Genomic DNA, 21812 nt, shown 5'->3' with positions numbered 1-21812 from the left:
AAAGTCAATTATGTGGAGTAAATAGTAGAAAAGGTGATACAATTTCATGTTCTTCTTCAAGGAGAAGGTAGAAGTAATCAACATGTAAGTTTTATAAGACAGAAAAGTTTTTGAATATCTGCAAACGCGTTTGTCTACAGGAAATGAAAGGTTGAATGAACAAAACATTTGCTGAAAGAAAACAAAAAAGATTTAGATGATTAATTAGAAAAGGAAGATTTACCATATGAAACTTTGTTGGTTTACGAAATATGAATAAAAAAACGAAGAAAGAAGAAGCAGGTTATTTTAAGAGTGAAGCTATTAAGGGAAGACTCACGAATGAACGAATGAAGGACCTGTACAGAGTAAATCATTACTTGTAAGAATGAGATATTAAGAGGTTGACCTTCTGTGTATGTAGTAGTTTTCTTCCAGTCTATAAGCCCAGTTGGTTCAAGCAAAGTGCACTTTATGTGTTTTGGTCCAAGCACAACTGTCTCTCACCCACACGCTGCCTCGATCTCTCTTCCCTTCATCTCTTTCATACAATGTCTTCGTCATTCATCATGTCTTGTGCTGAGACTTTCATTTTCTAAAAGCCTAATGTGTTTCAAGCGTCATCATTGTTGTTATTCATCATGATGAATAAGGATCGGGGTCTTAAGCTGTGTTATGGCTATCATTTAATCATTTCTTGGGTAATTATGAGACAATATCATATTAGTTAATTTCTTTATCAGGTAAAATCTATCGCCAATAATTTTAAGAAGAATGGAACAGGAAAAATGATGACCGTCTGGTTAATTACGATATAATTTCACATCTGTGGCGAAATGAATTTGGGCCAACTATAATGAAAATTTAGTTTTCTTTTAAGATCTCATTATAGATATTATTCATCATGTTGAATAGGGGTTCGCAACCTAGAAAGAAGTACTCTAGCTATTGTGTAATTGATCCTTGAGGAAATCACGGTAATACATCTTTTAATTATTCGCTACAACTGTCGATCTATAACACCAATTCCCAGAAGACAATCAAGGTCCACAATCTTCATTAGATGTCAAGTTTTGATCTGTGGAGTCAGGGGGCGAGGAGGGAGTGTCGGTATGAGAAGGCCATATGTCAGGCACCCACTTGACGAGTCTTACATCAACAAACTCTTGGATCGTGTCAACGCAACACTTCTGGTGGAGCAAGACGCTCCAACAGGTGTCTGGTAGATGGTGCCGTGTGGTTGTGTGGCGACAGCACGACAGGTTGATGGGATCTCTATCCTAAGATGGATTTTGTGTTCTGGGTCATAAGTAATATAGAAAACATGGCGACCACGATCCTCTTTAATATTCAGAAGCCGCAATACAACAACACAGGCTCCGCCTCCTTATTTCCCCAGTGACTCTAACCTCCATGCATACCTGATCTCGTCAGGGACATACGAACCAGCCATCTAATTTTTTTTTTCTATTTTAGTTGCCCCTAGATCATCAGAAGGATGGGTGTCACTGCTCAGAAGATATTTCCTCTGTGGTAAGTTTCTCATATAATAGATTGGAATTTAATCATTATCATTTTGATTATAGTTCGTTGTTCCCTCGTATGGTTCTCTGATGATACGTCCCTTGTCGTTGCTCAGTATTGTACAGATGTTTTTAGACTGGGAAAGAAAAATTCGCTGTAGCCGAATCTCACCAGATGAAATGATGTTGACATGGTTGTTGATGTGTACTTTTGAAATCCACCTGAGGACAATATTACCAGTCTCAGTCGTGCTTGCCACCGACCACCTCCGTTAGATGGGACAATATATAGTGATCCTTTTTCTATGGAATACAAATTCCAGTGTTTGTAGTTGGACGAGTACTTAATGCAGGCACCACAGTGAACAAGCAGTAGCAACGTGGACTTGTAAACAAAAGTATCGTAAATTAGGAACTACTTGTAAACAGGTAGACATCAATTACCAAAATTTGGTTGATTGGTTTAACAACTGTAAACAACGAATAGACATCGTTCTTATAAGCCTGGGATAGTAGATACAAGTCGGAATATTGTCAGCTGGTAATGGGTAGGTACACATCATAGATGCGTAGCTAGGTTTCGTACACAAGCAAATAGATATTCTAGATTGCAGGGAGGAGTCGCAAGTACCCAGCCAAGCATAAGGAAGTGATACCTCATCAGGTGTTTGTTAGGAGGTAGTTGTGTACGACAAAGTGGATGGAATCTGTCATGGTTACGTAAAATCACCTGCTGAGTGCTTTAAGCAGGTTACTACAAATGAGTAAGGAAAGAGTTGTAATAAACTTGCAGATTTCGTCAGCGTAAATCGTATACACAATTGGCGTGGATTCCGGAGGTATCTTATGCTCTCCACGCCAGTAGGTTGTAGACATCACTCACTCTAGGAAGTACTACAAGTCTGACTTACAAGTGCTGAGGTGACGTAAGATCCGTCTTACACCTGCTATCTGTATCACTCCAAGTAAGTTCCTGGGCTAAACTTAAGGTCTCCGCCTTACACAACAATCTCTCTCATCATCACCTTTGGTTTTCAAACTGTTTTCCTCTTTTTCTTTTACTGTGAAAAGAAAAGTTTTTCACTTGAACAAAATTTTAAACTACTTTGATATTTCTTTCTCCCCAAAACTTTTTCTTTTTCTCGGCGTTACCTCGACGAGGACCTCCGCTCTGCCTCGACCCTTTGTCCTGGATTTAAAAACAAACAAAACAATATTGTAAATGTTAAGCACAGCTGGAACATGTCGTACATGACCGTTCTGCTGTCAGACATAGAAGCGTTAAAAAAGGTAGGAAGCTGAGAGAGAGAGAGAGAGAGAGAGAGAGAGAGAGAGAGAGAGAGAGAGAGAGAGAGAGAGAGAGAGAGAGAGAGAGAGAGAGAGAGAGAGAGAGAGAGAGAGAGAATTGCCAAGACAAACACAGAGAATAGTGAGAACGCAGAAGATTCATCACAAGCAACTGTATCGCCGGCCCGAGATAACCCAGTATTAGAAATAGGAACGACAGGTGAGGGGAAAGAGAAAAATGGGATAGAGAAAAAAGTGAATGAATAGTTCCAAGAAGAGGGGAACAGATTCACTGATGATCTACAGGACGGAAGGAAAAAGGGGTGGGGAAAAATATGAGATGAGACAATCGTATCGATTAATCAGTTGAGAGAATAGAAGGGACACGTAACGAAGGGTTATGGTAAGACGAGACTGGTCAACGTTAGAGAGCAGAGAAGGGTGAGAGGTGGGGGGTCTGAAGAGTGAGGAAAGGAGGTGATGAATGAGGGAAGGGAAGAGAGCGAGAAGAGGACGTGAAGTAAGAACTGAGTTGAGATGATATAGAATCATCATTACTCAACCTGAATATGGATGTATTCTATTCATAAGAGACAGGAGAAGGTTGACGTGTTGAGGGAACATGTAATGTGTAGGAATACTGAATGAAACGCTATTCTCAGAGCTGCTCCTGGCAAGTATTACCCGAGACCACAAGGTGGGCTGTCCACAGTGGTGTGGTATGCACTCCTGACGAAGGTGTGTAAGATGTGATCGTCCACCACGATCTGGAGAACCGAGTCGCAACTGACGTACAGAAGTGTGTGGTGCGGGAGGTGCGTACCATGTTGAGGTATGTTTATGATGCTTACTATCAACTGGAGCCTGTCATACTGACCCTGGGTCCTTCATACGAATGTGAAAAAAGAGAAAACCGATTCATATTTTTCATGTAAAGGATGATCTTCGAAACGAGAACTGAAACACTAAAATTTGTTTGATTTTGTGGAGTTTGTAAATTGCTGGAACCTTGTGGTTCTTTAACGGTTTTTAGCATGAAAAATATATCTCAAAATTTAAGAATACTTGAACAGAACTATATCTTTTGTCTTCATTTAGATACGTTTGCAGTGTACACATGAGAAACATATCACACGTCTTCCTCAGGATGGTTGACGAGAGAATACCACACGTCCTACCCAGATTCCTCCTGCAGGCAGTGTGGCTGGGTTGTGTTGACCCTGATCCTCCAAGGTGGTGCAGGCTCAGCCACTGTACTCCTCCATGACCTGTTATCGTGACGATAAGTAGAGGCGGGAGGTGAACACAACAACATACACATCAAACGTTCACTACTTATTACACGAGACAGCGCCAGACACCTGAGTTATTAATGGTGTCAGTGAATACATTAAGATGGCACACTACCAATTATGTAGCAGATCATTGTGGTCGCCCGCCTCCACGTATCATAACATTTTTAACGATACCCAGAAAACCTGCGTAACAGGAAATATCTACACGTATGACATAATTCACATAGAAATGTTTTACGCACATCACATGGCGTATATGGAAATATCTTATATTTTTTGCTGAAAATGTATGAAGCGACGCTTTCAAACTGACCATTATTTATCTTAACGCTGGAAAACCTTCGTAGTGTACCATGTACGTGATGCATCTATCGTGGATTGCTTAAAATATATATTGGTATCATATCACATTATATGCTATAGCTATAGCATATATGATATTATACATGATGGTATATTGTACACACGATGGTGTAAACTGTAGATGACGGTGATATAACGTACCATATTCATGACAACACCAGAGTCAGCATTTACCGCTGTGCTGGAGAGAATGTTTGGTAGAGTGTAATGATACGTTCGCTGGACGATGGTCCTGTGAGAGTAGGGGAGCTTCAGTCGCCGGAGGTGATCGTAGGGGAGGAGGGTAGCGGAGTCCTAGCAGGATGGAGGCGAGAGTATGGGAGGATACGTGGGTCCTACAAGGATGAAGGTGACGAAGGACGTCTACAAGGGAAGGATGCTCGACCGTCGCTGGCACAAACAGCCTCTCGGGTGAGGTCATCATGGAAGGTTGACCTGATGAATATGTGTTGGAGGATGAGGATGGTTTGTAGGGAGGGGAGTGACAAGGGTGGGGTGGGGTGATTCCTGTTGGGTGGGGAGCAGAAGGAGGCGTGGTGGGCAGCGTCACGCAACCCGAGCCTGTGTGTCAGACCACGCCCACCATTACGGTAATGAGGAGGGCGGGGCGGCACGACACGAGGGTAAGGGCCACTCTGCCACCTGGAACAATGAGACTCTCGACTTTATATCTTGTTCCAGACAGGGGGTGTGAGGGGCAGCGTGACGCTGCGATGATTGTTCACTACCTGGTAATGACAGCAACCACCACCTCCCCCAGGAGGGCGTCACCCTCCTGCTGAGCCAGACCCCCAGACTAATTAGTTGATCTTCAACAAGATTTTCCTGGGTCCTGGATAATTGCATTAACTGAGTTCTGTTTTATTTCTAATTTCTTTTCGTTCAAAGATGAATTTTACTGCTCGAGATCTGGCTACGGTATGAGGCGATGTGGAGGCTATAAATAATATGGTTTGAATCTGCCGCTCTACCTGAAGGCAAAGCATACACAGGTAGGAATATACAGACGATATCTTTATAACTCGGAGTAGTGAATTGTGTTAATTTGAACAATGTTTGAACAAGTTAATTGCCCTCGACTTACGCATTGAATAAAGAGAAAAATAAGAAACAGAACGTAAGTTCCCAGTAATAGATGTGTCGATCATGAGCGGAAGTTCATGAATTCACAACATTCAGAAAATTCTTACACCCAGAAAATGATCTTCATTTTTCCAGCATTGTCTCGGGTATATTTTAGGAAGTTCCCAGGAATATGACGTCTGCATTTGGAATAACAAACTGACATTCTGAAATGTCAACTACAGAAGTTAGGATAACCGAACTGGTTCTGGTTTAAAGCATCAAATTGGCACACATGTGTTGTAACACCAACACTCTGATGTTGTAACATTTAGCAGGAAAAATGTTTTATATCATCAAACACGAATGTCACGTGTTTTGTATCAAAAGGTTAACATACTAATATACAAAGGATAACAGCAAAATGATATCCAATTACCTCATATTGCGTTTGCCAAGGAATAGCTAACTCGGGAAACGGCGATCAAATATGATGAAAATGATATATGTATATAAGAGGAGAGATGAGGAAGGAAGAACCTCACATGATCAGTGACTGTGGAAACATCTTACTGAACATAACATCCAAAGATCCTGGCACATCACATTCATGAAAGACATTGTAAACATTTATAGAAACCATGAGGCTTCCTGTATAGAAAGAAAGTCAATAAACATAATTCTCTTACGACGATGTGAACAACATAACTACAAAGTTTATCTAACATCGATGTAAACATCTGAGAATGATGTGTATCTTATTACGACCCGTCACTTACATGCATGATGCTCACGTCTTCCAGGAAGCGTAACTTGATGCTGGAAATGATAATGAACTAGTGAAGACACATTTCATGGTCTCCAGGAGGAAGGGTAATTGTTCAGTCAATAATTCTTCCACCTGAGACAGACACCTGCTGCGTATAGTGGCTCACGAACCCACCAAGCACGTGGTTACATTCTGTTCTGAGCACGACGGAACGATCCTTGAGAACGACGAAACGACCCTTGCGTAAGATGGTATGACCTTTGACCTGACCCTTCCACATCAGGCTCAAGGGTAGGTTATCATTCTGAAGGGTCGTCCCATTGTGCTCGAGTGGTTTATATCTGTCACTATAATGATAAAAAAGTATCATGTCTTAATGATGTCTACTTAATTACTCACGGGTTAATTACCATTTGTGATGACAAGGATTATTTTAGAGCAGTTCTCATCCAGTTGTATATGTCTATTGTCTCTAGTTGTTGGGTCTCTCTCTCTCTCTCTCTCTCTCTCTCTCTCTCTCCATTGTCAATGTCCTGCCGTAATTTGTCTGTCTCTCTCCAATTTCCAATTAGTCTCCAGACAGCGGCACCGACCATATCAAGTGTCACACTCGCCCTCCGGGATAGTCTGTCCATTTTTTAGAAAAATAAGACTGTATGGCAACTTATTAAGAAGTAAGCACACAGACACACACACACACACACACACACACACACACACACACACACACACACACACACATACACACACACATACAAACACAGCCACGCTGTGAACTAACTCATTATATTCTTTAATTAGGATCGCAATGTTTTACTGATTACTGCCATGGATTTCCCATATAAGTCAAAGATTTACATCCACAGGAGCATTATGATAATACATACTATATATATATATATATATATATATATATATATATATATATATATATATATATATATATATATATATATATATATATATATATATATATATATATATACGAGTCTCCTGCACCTTTGTTCGGTATATAGACACACTTAATACACAGCCCTACAGAAAACAAACAAAAACAAGCAAACACACAAAACTCAGTAACAGGTATTTTCTGAGCCCAGAAACAGTGGCGGCCAAGATGGCAAGAAACACTGGCGGCCAAGATGGCAAGAAACACTGGCGGCCAAGATGGCAAGAAACACTCACACAATTGAAGTTAAACTAACGATTTAAACAAACAAATCCTGAGGAGGAAAGTCTGAAGATTCCCGTTTGCTTTGCCTTGTGTTGGGGGTCTGACATGTTGGGGGAGGAGGAGGAAGAAGAGGAGGAGGAGGCGGAGGAGGAGGTGAGCAGGAGGGGTGGTTTTGAAGGGAAAATGAGGCGAAAATAATTGAAGGAAGTGGTGTAGGTGGAGGAACAGGAGTAGATGAAGGAACATGGGACTGAATGGATAGTGGAAGAGGAGTAACAGGAAAAGGTGGCTGTGAAAGTGGAAATGGTAGAGGTGATGGAGGCTACAAAATTGATATTGAATAGAAGAGACCTCATGGGAGGTGGGTGTGTGGGTAGGGAAGGGGAGAAATGGTGGGTATGCGTGGGAGGGGGAGTAGCACGAGGTTAGGGGGGGGGGTGTTGAAGCAGGAGGGGAAGGAAGACGAGACACAAGATATTGCGACGTTCATCATAATCAAATGTATTTAAGTCTGTATCAAATCAGCGACGCATCAAAATATCGCATCGCACAAATACGTCACACTGCAACTGTGATGCGACTTGTACGACTATGACATCCTTCTGTTCGGATATCTTACGACACAAAATTTCGAGGGTCGGGGTCGCTGTGAGGAGGTCAAAGGTCAGCAACAGAAAATCGCCTCATTGCACAATTACCTTATATGTTGTGTTCATTGAATAAGTGAACTGCAGAAGGTCAATTTAATGGAACAAATATGATGCTCTGTACGGCAGTCTTCAGACGACGGTGTTAACATACCTGCACAGGCTTGACCAAACTCCAGTTCACGATGGCCATCAGATATCCAAGGTCATCTGGATAAAAGTGACACAGAAACACCCTGCGATACATAGCTAAAGCCTTCCTTGAGTTTGTGAGGTGAAGTTCAGCTTGCAGACTCACTGTCTAATACGGTGAAGGGCGTTAGAACAGGCGGACAGACAAAATGAGACATCCTACAATGTAGTCACTGTAGCCCATAGTTCAAAATGAGAGAATGACTCGAGGAAGTAGAGACGTAAGCATAACTTATGTCTTCAGGAAGAATATCAAAAGTCTATGGAAAAATCAATAGAAAGAACCAGAGAAGAAAATTGGATAGAATATCAGGAGTAATTTCAAAAAATGAATCAGAGGAATAGGTAAGAAAATGGTAAGGCATATAGGATGAGCTGTTGTATTATCTGTTTTTTTCCATATACAGTTATGTTTTGGAACAATTTACATTTCTCATAACAGCAACGACTTAACTCTTTTTAAGAAGTAGGTTTCTTTTTTTTTCATGTTCCCTGAGCTTCTTAGAATGTTCTTTACCTTCGGTTCCGTTAAACCTCACACTGGTCTTCATCATCTCTATTTCTTTCCTATCGTCTTTTTGGCCCATTTTCATATTTCGATGAAGCCGTGACCTCGAAAAGGATTTCTGTCCGTAACTGGAACCTTCGATGTTCAAAAAAGGATAAACAATAATCAGACGAAGGACAGGAAAGGTTAGAAGAATGATGGGGAAGGACAGAGGAATGACAGGTAGGCCAGAGAGATGATTTAGAGAAGCTCAGGAAAATGACTGAATACACTAGAAGAATTACGCTGAAGAATGACAGAGAAGAAGACCAGTGACAGTGTGAAAACTATGTAGATACATCACGACCATAGTGTAGGTGGAAGCTTCTGAAAGTAGGTGGGAGGCGCTAGCAACATTATGCGAAAGGCCAGTCGGGCAACATATGGAGGAAAGAGAGGTGGTTGGATACGCCAGAACAACGCCAGACAGATTAAAAGAGCAGAAGGGCAGCCGAAAAGAACGCTACGGTAGGCCAAAGGATAGATATACGTAGGGTAAGCCATAGAAAAGATAGGCTATGTTACAGCAAAGACGGGGTAGACCACAGCGAAGATAGGTTATGTCACAGTGTAAGCCACCGCAAAGACAGGGCACACCACAGCAAAGATAGGTAGGCTGCAACAGAGATGGAGTTTGCCACAGCAAAGATTGAGTATGCCACAGCAAAAAAAGATAAGGCCAAAGAAAAGATAGGTACAGAAAAGATAGGATCGGCCCCTGATACTAGAGTAGGCTACCAAAAAAAAAGTGTAAAACAGAAAAGTTAAGGTAACCATAAAAAAGATGGGATAGGCTTAAGAAAAGATAGGGTAGACCCAAAGAATGTTAGAATACAGTACACTCTGCAAAGCAGTGAACTAAAACCCTAAACTTTTCAACAAACCTTTAAGCTCCTCCTCAAAAGTTATCGGAGCAGCAGATACGAATTCCACACGAGCAGAAGTCTGTAGCGAAGCAAGGGTACGAACTTCACCGTTAACAATTGCGACTGCCGTTCTGCCCCATCGAACAGAGTCTCGAACACGCCGCTTCGCTGGAGAGAGACAAAAAGGCCTCTTGGTGTATTTCTTATGGACGATTCTGATCACACGACCTTAATCAACCACGGAAACCCAACTTCTTGATTGCTGTTTGAGTTACCCCTCATGCGACTCAAGTTTAAATCAAATTTTCTGAATGATCGCTTCGAGCGGTTCCTCTTGAGCATACAGCAGGAGGCTTCTCGTCTGGACGAGGAGAGGGAGGGAGAGAAAGGGAGAAGAGGAAAGAGGGAGGGAAATGGAGAGAGTGTGAGAGGGAGGGAGAAATATGGTCTATAGATATTCGTGGGATTTTTGTTTTCTATTTGGACATAGTATGTTACTGTTACATCAATGATGATAAGCAATGGAAATGTTTCGGAGGTGATTTTCTTCCTTAATGCCGGAGATGGCCGTGCATCCCTTCAGAGATGGAAAGAGGACATCTTTCATGCTACCATCAGTTATATCAGAGTGTTCATAGATGGCGCTGACTGCAACAAAGAATCTTATTGTTTACATTTCAACGTACTAATGAAGAGAGTTCATAAATGACAATTTGATGCTGAGGGACAGTAGTAATGGTGATCAGTTATAGATGGCGCTAACTTTATAACAGGTCATTTGGTAGTTGGGAGTTGAAATACTGATCACAAATCACAGACAGCGGTATCGTCATGTGGTGGTGCCTGGTGGTTCAGGTAGGGGTAATGACTGTACACCACAGATGACGCTAACTTTGAAAAAGGAAGTTTGTTGGTGGTGACAGCAGCAACGAACACACACAGGCTTATATAAAGTTGTCTAGTTATCATGACCCGTGAAAATGAGCAGTATGACCGACAGCGACCAATTATAACAATAGCTTATATACATGTAGCTTATATGTAAGGTCATAGTGTTTCTCAAGATCTTTTTAAAGGCATCTGCATCCCAAGGTTACACTATTTTCAGAAGCAGGGAAATGTATACTCTTCTGGAGTGAGAAATTCTTTGACGAGACTTTATTCCCAACATTGCAGTCTCGCCAAAATGACGCTTCACTCCCGGTGTAACTTCGTGCAAGGGGAGTCCGGTAACACCGTGACAACAGCAATAAGCTGTGAGAACACCAAAAACAGGAGCCAAGAAGCGTGCTAACACGTCACCAACGTCAGTAGATCGAGCGACAACAGTTCCTCCGTCAGCAGCGGCAGCAGGATGAGCGACAGCAGGAGAGCTGCCACTATGTGTACACCCTCACGACCTCTGCTACTCTCCCGTCCCATATCCTCCATCTCCTTGGATGACACAATCACGATCTTTCTCCTTAACTTTCCTAAAACTTTCATAAGTTTCCTTCCTTCCTTCCTTCCCCAGCACCCCTATGAGTTCTCTTTCTCCCTCCTCCTCCCTGTTCATGAGCTGTCTCCCTCCCTCCTGCGCTCCTGGATGATACCTTCACGGGCTAGCACTCTCTCTCCCTCTCCCTCAGCACCTTCATGAGCTCTCTCCCCTACCTCTCCCAGCTCCCTGGATGACATCAATGTATGCCCGTGTGATCACAAGCGCCGGAAATTGTCTGATGATAGGCGGACTCTTACGCCGATTAATCTCATTGAAGGATGGACCAGGTAACAAAGGCCGAGTCAGGGAGATTCACGCAGCCCTCGCACGGTCCCTACACCCAGGGGGGCAGGGAGGCGGCAGAGTGCGAGGGAGGCGGAGGAACAAAGGTGACTTAAGGAGAGAGAGAGAGAGAGAGAGAGAGAGAGAGAGAGAGAGAGAGAGAGAGAGAGAGAGAGAGAGAGAGAGAGAGAGAGAGAGAGAGAGAGAGAGAGAGCGGGGGTGGGGGGCGGCGGGAAGGAGCCAATATCAATGGAACTTCGAGAAGATAATGTGGATGGGCCACGTAGCTGGAGTGAGGGGAGGGAAGTGAGTGTAGAGGATCGTTATGGGAGGGACAGATGTGGATCCTGAATGAGAGGTGGCAAGTACGGAGGCGAGAAGGTCAGGAGAGGTAGAGGAGGTGTGCACGAAGAGAGTAAACGTTGTATGTGAGAAGGAACTGGAGAACTGTGTGTGTGTGTGTGTGTGTGTGTGTGTGTGTGTGTGTGTGTTTGCGGAACAAGGGAGGAGTGAAGATAGGAGGCGGAGGAAGGATCAGGAGGATACCCTGGTGGCAAGAGGACTGGATGATGAGCTCCTGTGATGCTGAGGGAAGGATGGACGACGCCTCGTATGATGAGAGGAATGAACGTCTGGGTGGTTGATGGAGGGAAGGATGACTAGTGACGGAGGACACATGTGACTTGCATCATTCATATATATATATATATATATATATATATATATATATATATATATATATATATATATATATATATATATACATATATATATATATATATATATATATATGTATATATATATATATATATATATATATATATATATATATATATATATATATATATATATATATATATATATATATATATTGAAATCGCTCTAACGTGGTTTCACGGTCTGCTGGAGGCCAGTCAGGCGCCCTCGCTGCGAGACCAATGTTTGAACATCCTCAGCGAGGAAGGGAGCGGGAGTTCTCCCTTTTCAGGGAGGAGCTGAGAGGTGACTGCTGAGGTGTGAAGAAATATGAGAGATAATGAGCGATAATGGCTGGGATGAATGCTGACAAATGGAACAGGGTAGTTAGTTGTGAGTGGATAAGAGACAGAATATCTCATTAGAAACATCAGCTGAAAGATGAGAGATGAAGGATATAAGGAGTTTTTAAAGGTAGGGAAATTATGGACGAGAAAGGAAATGTGAGAAATGACATGAGATGTTGAGAGGTGACAAGTGAGATATTAAGGTTTATAAAGCTGTGAGGTGAGGGTTGAGGAGGGTGAAACATGAGGTGTGTGAGGTGAAGGTTGGGAGGGTGAAACATGAGGTGTGTGAGGTGAGGGTTGAGGAGGGTGAAACATGAGGTGTGTGAGGTGAGGGTTGGGAGGGTGTGAGGTGAGGGTTGAGGAGGGTGAAACATGAGGTGTGTGAGGTGAAGGTTGGGAGGGTGAAACATGAGGTGTGTGAGGTGAGGGTTGAGGAGGGTGAAACATGAGGTGTGTGAGGTGAGGGTTGAGGAGGGTGAAACATGAGGTGTGTGAGGTGAGGGTTGAGGAGGGTGAAACATGAGGTGTGTGAGGTGAGGGTTGAGGAGGGTGAAACATGAGGTGTGTGAGGTGAGGGTTGAGGAGGGTGAAACATGAGGTGTGTGAGGTGAGGGTTGGGAGGGTGAAACATGAGGTGTGTGAGGTGAGGGTTGGGAGGGTGAAACATGAGGTGTGTGAGGTGAGGGTTGAGGAGGGTGAAACATGAGGTGTGTGAGGTGAGGGTTGGGAGGGTGAAACATGAGGTGTGTGAGGTGAGGGTTGGGAGGGTGAAACATGAGGTGTGTGAGGTGAGGGTTGGGAGGGTGAAACATGAGACACGAAAAATGGGGAAGATGAGGGACGACAGTGAGGAAAAAAATGATGAATGAAGAGGTGATAAATGATTCGGCAGAGAGACAAGCAACCAGTGAGGGAGAGATGGTTAGGTATCGGTACATGTTGTGTGCATACATCAATATCTCTTGTGCCCGAGACATGAGATGTGGGAAGGCGTAAAGAGCCTTAGAAAACGTTAAGACATCTCAACATCCATCCAGAAAGTGAAGAACGAGGATCTCTGTATCAACCCGAACGTTTCAGCGCTTTTGATTCGTTCACTCAGTTCAGTAAAGCTTGTGTCTATACTAACTCTATTGACTTGCATAACCTCAGTGCATCTGCTGTGTTCAGTTGACCAACTATGGCAGTGTTTCACACACTGCACACACAGCTCACCCATCGCCCTGGTCGTTAACTCCGTCTTTTGTATGGCGTGCCCCACCCTTGCTGCCTCCAGCCACGCCTGTCCTCCTAACATGGATGTGTAGAACTGTACATGATCAGTTTGCTAGGCCACACACACACACACACACACACACACACACACACACACACACACACACACACTCCTCATACATTTTCCTTCATTTTCCTCTGTTATTTGCCATAGAAAACTGTTATTTCCCCTCTACAATAGCCTCATCTGTTCCTAATTAACCTAACCTAACGTTACGTGTTAGTGTACCATTATCAACGTTTGTGACATCATCCTTATTCAGTTTCCTGAAATGACTCTTCCGTATCCTATCAACTTTATACTTTGTTAACATTACAACTTTCCCGTGTAACACACCATTTGTCTTCACACAGTCCTGGTCGTTGGTTGATACCTCCTCCCTGGTTGATTGTATGATGTTATCGTATACATTGTTGGAGGAGGGAATGTATAGGATGTTTGTGTACATGTGGAAGCACAGATACTATCTTACCTCAGGTAACATCCATGATTTTGACGTACGATGACACTAAAGAATATTTTCCTCTCTCTTCTCCAAAAATGGTACATCACTGCAATCGTCAGGCAACATGATACTGTATTTTTTGAAATGTAAACGTGATATATGACACTGTTCTTTTCTGTATGACAAAGTGGGTGAAGCGCATTCCTGTTGTTAGTAGCAAGGAAAAGCTATAAATGACAACGAGTGAAATATCTCCATATCCCTCCTTCTCTGCTAAGTTTGGTGTTCTTGATGGCGAGTCATTACAAGGATAATAGCCATCCCCTGGGAGCAGCGAGCTATCAGCGGCTCCTGCGACACAGGATACACCAACGCACATCTGACAACACAAAGATCATCATCACACGGCCTTTGACACAAAGGGTATTATCGTACCTCTGACAATACCCAGGAAGCAATCTTGCCCCCCCCCCCCTCCCGGCGCGCCAGGGGCGATTATCATACATCCGGCAGTACTGCTACAGACATCGTACCTTTACAGAATTTGTCAAACTACCAAAAATACGTTGTTATACCTTCGATAACATAGAGAAATCATGATTTAGTAGTGTCGGAGACTGTGATTGTAATAAGACAGATGGTGTTATTATGTAGAAGGTTACGGATACATTCTCGTGATCCAGGCATCACAGGGGAGGTTATTTTGTCTCTGACAAAGTAAAAGAGACATCAATTGGTTGTAGGACAGCGACATCAATGGTTGCAGGAGAAGAAGGTTTTATTGTACCTTTGGCAGGGATGAGGAAACCATCATACATCTGGGAGGAGCGGACTCCCGCTTTTCTAAGCTAGATCACTACACCTCACATTACCTTACAAGAGACGCTGAGAGGAGGTCATCGTACCTCGGGCTAGCCTCCTGTGTTGATCTGCCAGGCTGTGATGGGCGGCGGTGAGGCTTCGATCGTGAGGAAGCTTAGTTACAGAGGCCGATGGAGTGGCGGTGCTGGGAGAACTTAATAATGGCTTAGGCGACAAAACAGGATGTGAGCTTTGGAGAAGGATGACAACAACAACATAACACTGACAACAACACTGGCGATGACGTACAGTGTTGTCACTGTGTCACGAACACAAACAATGGAGGAACCATGGTCGAGTTGTTGATGATGACATGGAGGATACACAACCTGACACATCTATGAATTGATATATCTACTAACAGAATGACGTGTAAAGAACTTATGCAATGTAGAGTCTATTTTAAAAGTGTCTTGTAGGATCTTATTACATCAACAGTTTTAGGTAAAATGCTCAGTGTATGAAGCTCGTCAGAAGAGTTTAGGAAACCACAGTGAATTATACCAATAATGTAGAGCTCCAGTGCAAAATGAAATCAGATATAGTTCGCTGAACTTGTGGATCTGAAGGTGCGAAAATCCCACAGATCTCGGTCGATGTTTACATGCAATAAAGGAATGTCTCGAACACTACGAAACTGGAGTCATCAACACTGTTACACCGAACATGCAAGACTTCATCACAATGTCACATCTTGCACAAAGAAATGCAGCGTATTAAGCAGACCCTTATCAATAACAGATATAAGAAATCCGACTTGAAAAATAAATAAAAAATTTATATAAAGCGAGCTCATAGCGGCAGAAGCTACAAGAAACACATCATCTTGAATATATCACTGTAACCAGATGTTAACAGTGTACTAGACAGATGAACGTGTATTACGAGACATCGTCTCCAGAGAATCATCTACACAACACAACATACTCAAGTCAAAATAGTCACCTACTACAGAAACACACACACACAGACACACAATAAAGCAGCCTCATCATAAGGAACCAGCTATATAAAAAACAAAATCCCACGTAGGTTATGAATTCAAATGTAAACAAGGAGACTGTGAGCTCCTTACTAACATGACCTGCATGGGGAGCACAACCTGAACACTATCCAGAAGACTCACCCAACACCTACACGAAGGCTCCATCAAACTGCATGTCACCAAGAAGCACAACACTGCCCTCACACCAGAAACAAGCATTAAATCTACAAGGATCCTATACCGTGAAGAACACGACACCTGTACATCACCGAAGTCCAATTATCAAAAAACAACTACCAAAATTCAACAACCTGAGAACACGGGCCAGCCAGACTACTCCAGCTACACGCCCCAGGGTCGCGTTACAACCAATAAGAGCGCAGCGCTACATACACGTCCGCTTGAGTGAAACAGAGTTCAAGGGGAGAAGTTAAGAATGGACTGGGAATGAACTACGGGTGAAGTCTTGGGTTAGTGTGAGGGCGAATCTTTCTCTGTGTACCTTGAGATCCGGAAAGCGTTTGGTAACGTGTGGCACAAGACATTTGGATCTCTCCCTCTCTTTATTCTTTGTTCTTCTCATCTGTTCCACTATGGTGGTCGCTGATGGAGCGGTCTTTCTCTTACCCTATCAACAGTGGTGTACCTCAGGGTTTTGTTTTATCACGTACTCTATTTCTTCTCTCTATGCATGATCTTTCTTCAGCCTCTGACTCCGTTCACTTTTACGCTGAAGACAGCACTTCACCTAATCAACACACCTTCCCTTCCTTCTTCATTCTGATACTTCCTATCTATTTCGTAGTTAACACATTTCCTCTCCTCTTTCGGACCTGTGTAAAACTACGAAGCAGGGAAACAGCAGTCTGCTTAAAATCAACAGCAGCAAATCGTAGTTTCTACCAATACCTCTTTCTATACCGTTCTAGTTTCCTACAAATCAGTTTTAGCAGACCAACAATTTAACGTTGATCATAACCATACACTCCACTATGCCTTGGAAACCTCAAGTTATGAGCATCACAAAAACATTTTCTTAAGCGTAATGTTGTGAAGTTGCTACAGAGATGTGAACAATTATTGCCTCATTTTCCTAGCATGCAGTGCTGATTACATGTTTAGGATGACTCTTTTTAGGCGACTCTCTATTGGCAAGAGAGGATTCAAAAGCCTTCCACTTTATAAACTTTTCTGTTATCACTTTTCTTCAATTATTCTTTTTCATTCAAAGTGGTGTTGCTTCTCTCTCTCTGTTCTTTAGGTAACATTTTGACCACTGCTCTCATGATCCCTCTGCATGTGTCCCAGCCCTTGTGATCTGGTTCCTCAACACACGTCTAGTCGCTACTCCCATGGCTTCGACCCGTGACCATAGCTCCCCTTCCTCGTAAGGGAATCTGGAATACTCTCCTTTCTCTTTTATTTCCGTCTTCCTGTAACTTTTCCACACGTAACAGCGAGAACTACAAACACTTGTCGAGATAAAGTTACCTATTACCTTACCTTTCATCCGAGGTGGCCATGATCAGGCTAGGCTCTGGCCCGTGCCCACGTTTGCCTGAGAGAAGGAACGTCCAGTTTCGACAATATCAGTTAAGTCGTCTAAATGCCATCATAATCGAGACCAAGGATCCACAGTGTGTATGTTCAACTCCATCAACAGCTGTGTTGATCATACGTCTCAAGGTCGAACCTAACTGTTATCGAGGCACAATTCACGTCGACCTCTCTCGGTTCCCATCTGTACTTCCTGCTTCTGTATCTTGTTTAATAATCATCTTTTATGATCATTAACTTACGTTTTATATCAAGGTTTGCATTCATTGTCTCTTTATCTGTATTTTTTGCTTCTATGTCTGTCTCAACCTTCATTTTCTGCTCATCTCCAACATCTGTTTTTCTATTACACTTTTAGTCCATCTCGTTTTTTTTTCTTTCTTGCTTCTCTCACCTGCCGCCTCCCCTCGCGTCCCTCCCTCCCTCCCTCCCCGGGTCGTCAGGGGTAATGGAGCGCCGCTGATGGAGCCACACTGACCCGGTGTTCATCTGCAAGTGTGATGGTCAGAGCCAAGGTGCTGGGAGAGAGAGAGAGAGAGAGAGAGAGAGAGAGAGAGAGAGAGAGAGAGAGAGAGAGAGAGAGAGAGAGAGAGAGAGATTATATCCGTCATATCTGTATAAGTTACTTTAAGTTCCTCTTTTCTTTATCTTCAGAAGGCGTTTTCAAGTCCGATCTCAACGCGTCAGCAACTAGCACAAATCATTAAACTTATCAAAATAAACACACAACGATCTCTTCCCTTAATCAAGACTTGGGTAGCTTGAAGTGAAACATAGATAACATCATGTGAGTCTTGCATTATATCATTTGCAACATGAGTAACATAATGTGAAACGTGGCTTGCCTCATTGGAAAAGTGGATAACCTCATGTGAAAAGTGGACAACATCACGCAGAATGTAGAGTAATGCGAAACGTGGATGACCTTATGTTAAACGTGGATAGCTAATGTGAAACATCGTTAGCATCAAGGGTGAAACCAGTATTTCCTTTATATGTTTCGATAATCTTTAAAGACAGGTGATGTCGTTGTTTCAGCCCTCCTGTGTCATCGTTTCAGACTTCCTGTACCATTAGCGTTTCTCGAGAAACCTTCCAATTATAAAATGTTTGAAATAAAAGAAAAGCAAAAACAATCCTGAGAAATCAGATCCATTTTGTCATCAAAATGTTGATGATTCTTGTTCATCATATTGTACTGCTTTCTGGACGTAGGCCCACACCTGTACACGACCAGATATACTGAGTACATTTCATAGCATTTAAAAGAGAGAACTTAGACAGATGAACAATTATACAAAGAAACTAGATGGTCATGTCGGGGAAATGTATCGTTCAGACATGAATTGATAAACAAATAACATAGAATTATCACAAGGGAATTCTTGATGATAAATCTTACACTTTGGCAAACTCTTGTGTTTACTGTATGTCGTGGCCAGACACCAGCGACTAGCTGCCTTACCGCTTGGCGGGAAGACGACGCACGGCTGTCATGACCTGGTGGTTGTTATGATGGGTAAGAGCATGGTATAAGGTCGCCTTTGTCCTTAAGGGTCCCACTGCCATGCTCAAGGCGTGCAGTGTTAACACTTAATGAATCAACAAATATTCTACAGGATTCAAATGTTTAATGTTGGTATGTAACGACTTGCTCGTAATCTTACGACATGTGGCATGTTGGCAATGTTGCTACCACGTGGTATGTTGGCAGTGTTGCTACCACGTGGTATGTTGGCAGTGTTGCTACCACGTGGTATGTTGGCAGTGTTGCTACCACGTGGTATGTTGGCAGTGTTGCTACTAAGTGGCATGTTGGCAGTGTTGCTACCACGTGGTATGTTGGCAGTGTTGCTACTAAGTGGCATGTTGGCGGTGTTGCTAATACCTGGTATTAAGTATGTTGTACTCTGCTCGTAGTGTGTACATACGTATGCCACGAATACACACACCACGCGGACGTACCCAGGTGTACGCATACACTGTGCCAGGAGCAAACACGCGCGCGCGCACACACACACACACACACACACACAGAACCATAAACCATCCCCACTACCTGTGCCCCACTACCTCGGGTACCATTAGGGGCGTCAGGTCAGGGGTGCCGCCACTCGCTAACGCCCTTACCACTTCCTCTCCACGTTAAAATGCCATTTCCCTCGACCCTCCCCCTTCTCCTGCTTCCCAGGAGGCATTCGTAAGCGAGACAAGACGTCTTCCTTATGCACTGACTCAATTTAAGTCGAAGGTGATGGCGGTCTGCTTGTGAGTGTCAGGTTCTCTCTCTCTCTCTCTCTCTCTCTCTCTCTCTCTCTCTCTCTCTCTCTCTCTCTCTCTCTCTCTCTCTCTCTCTCCTGAAGAAGCTATGTGACATGACTCACCTCAGTGTGTGTGGATCACGGTGGTACAAGTGGTGCTGTTGTGAGCCTGGCTACCCAGTCGTCTTGTGAACATTTGGCAAGATCAGTTTGGGTGGCAAGTGAGGAGTATGTCGTGTGTCTAAGGTGTTCATGACCAAGGTACGGTACTGTTGCCCATGACCATAACTCACGAAATATTCATACCTTGGTTTGTCTTCAGCCATAACACACGAACTGTATGAAACGCTATGTTGTCTGAGGCTCAATACAGAGTGCTATATGTGACGCCTTCAGCCATGTCTCAAGGTCACACTTCAGTAAAGTAAGGAAGATATGACTTGACGACTCGCTTGGCCAACTTGACCGCCCTCTAAGGCCAAGACGACGACACTAATGTTCACTTTCAGGTTGGGAATATCTTCCTTATGGTAATACTCCTGGGTCCAGGGAATGGGGATGTGTGTGTGTGTGTGTGTGTGTGTGTGTGTGTGTGTGTGTGTGTGTGTGTGTGTGTGTTCAACCCAAGGGATGACGCTTTACAACTAACTCTCCTGCTCCCCTCGTTTTAAAAAAAAAGTGAAAGAAAAACTAGACGAATGTATTGACAAAGTTGAAGTGTTCTCCTGTGTTACATGTTAGGTACTCGGGTGGGGGTCTAACTTGACAACAGTTGAATACATCTCTCTGCTCACTTGAAGATAAACATTTGACCACACAAAATACAAGGCCATAGTGAAAGTTAATATCTTCACTAATGACTGATATACTAAGATAACACCGAAGGGTATCGTAATGACACGTCAGAGTCAACGTATAGTTTTGATTTTTGCTCTTAGGTGAGTCGTGCATAAGGGACCAAATTGGAGGTGGAAGGATATATATATATATATATATATATATATATATATATATATATATATATATATATATATATATATATATATATATATATATATATATATATATATATATATATATATATATATATATATATATATATCAGTATCTTTACCAGGTCTGAAAGTTGAAATTTTTCCTGTTCAGAATATTTTTGATGATCAGAGTGAACACGTCTCTACCCAGTTGGCTTATATGATATGTTGTCTCCTTCCCTCGCCTCAGTGTGTCCACCTCTGCACCTCCAGGTGTGGCTAGAACGCAAGAAGGATCGTCCATTTCTCAAGGCACCCTGACGTCTGCTCAGACTGAGACAAACCTGGTTGAAGCCCCTCAGACCTATTGCTCCTCTCATGTATGTACAAGATGGTAAGTGAGGAACCACTCAAGCTCTTCTGAACACTTTAACTCTTCCAGGCTCCAATTATCCTCCAGCTGTCTATCAAATTCCAGTTATCCTATACATTCCAGCTCTCCTGAACACTAATTCTACTCCAGACTTCAACTCTCTTCCAGATTTTGAGTATACTATATGGCTGAATTAACGAGGCATTGGGTAATCTTGGCCTCTAAACTCAGAAGATGTGTACTTGAGGAGTGTGGAAGGGATGAAAGTCTAGTAAAGTTGAAGGACTGGACTCGCTAGGATGCAGTAAACAATGATATAAAAGCAAAAGAAGTAAAATGACCAAAGTCACGAGAGGAAGAAAGAAGAGAAATCACAAGAAAACACAAATATCTAGTAGGTAGTGTGTGTGTGTATGTCTGCTGGTCTGTAAGGGAGAGAGAGAGAGAGAGAGAGAGAGAGAGAGAGAGAGAGAGAGAGAGAGAGAGAGAGAGAGAGAGAGAGAGAGAGAGAGAGAGAGAGAGAGAGAGGAGTAATGTTGGCCTGATCTACCACTTACACGAAACTTCT

This window comes from Panulirus ornatus, chromosome 17 (genome assembly GCF_036320965.1).
Source record: "Panulirus ornatus isolate Po-2019 chromosome 17, ASM3632096v1, whole genome shotgun sequence".
NCBI lineage: Eukaryota > Metazoa > Arthropoda > Malacostraca > Decapoda > Palinuridae > Panulirus > Panulirus ornatus.
This window is presented reverse-complemented; position numbering follows the sequence as displayed.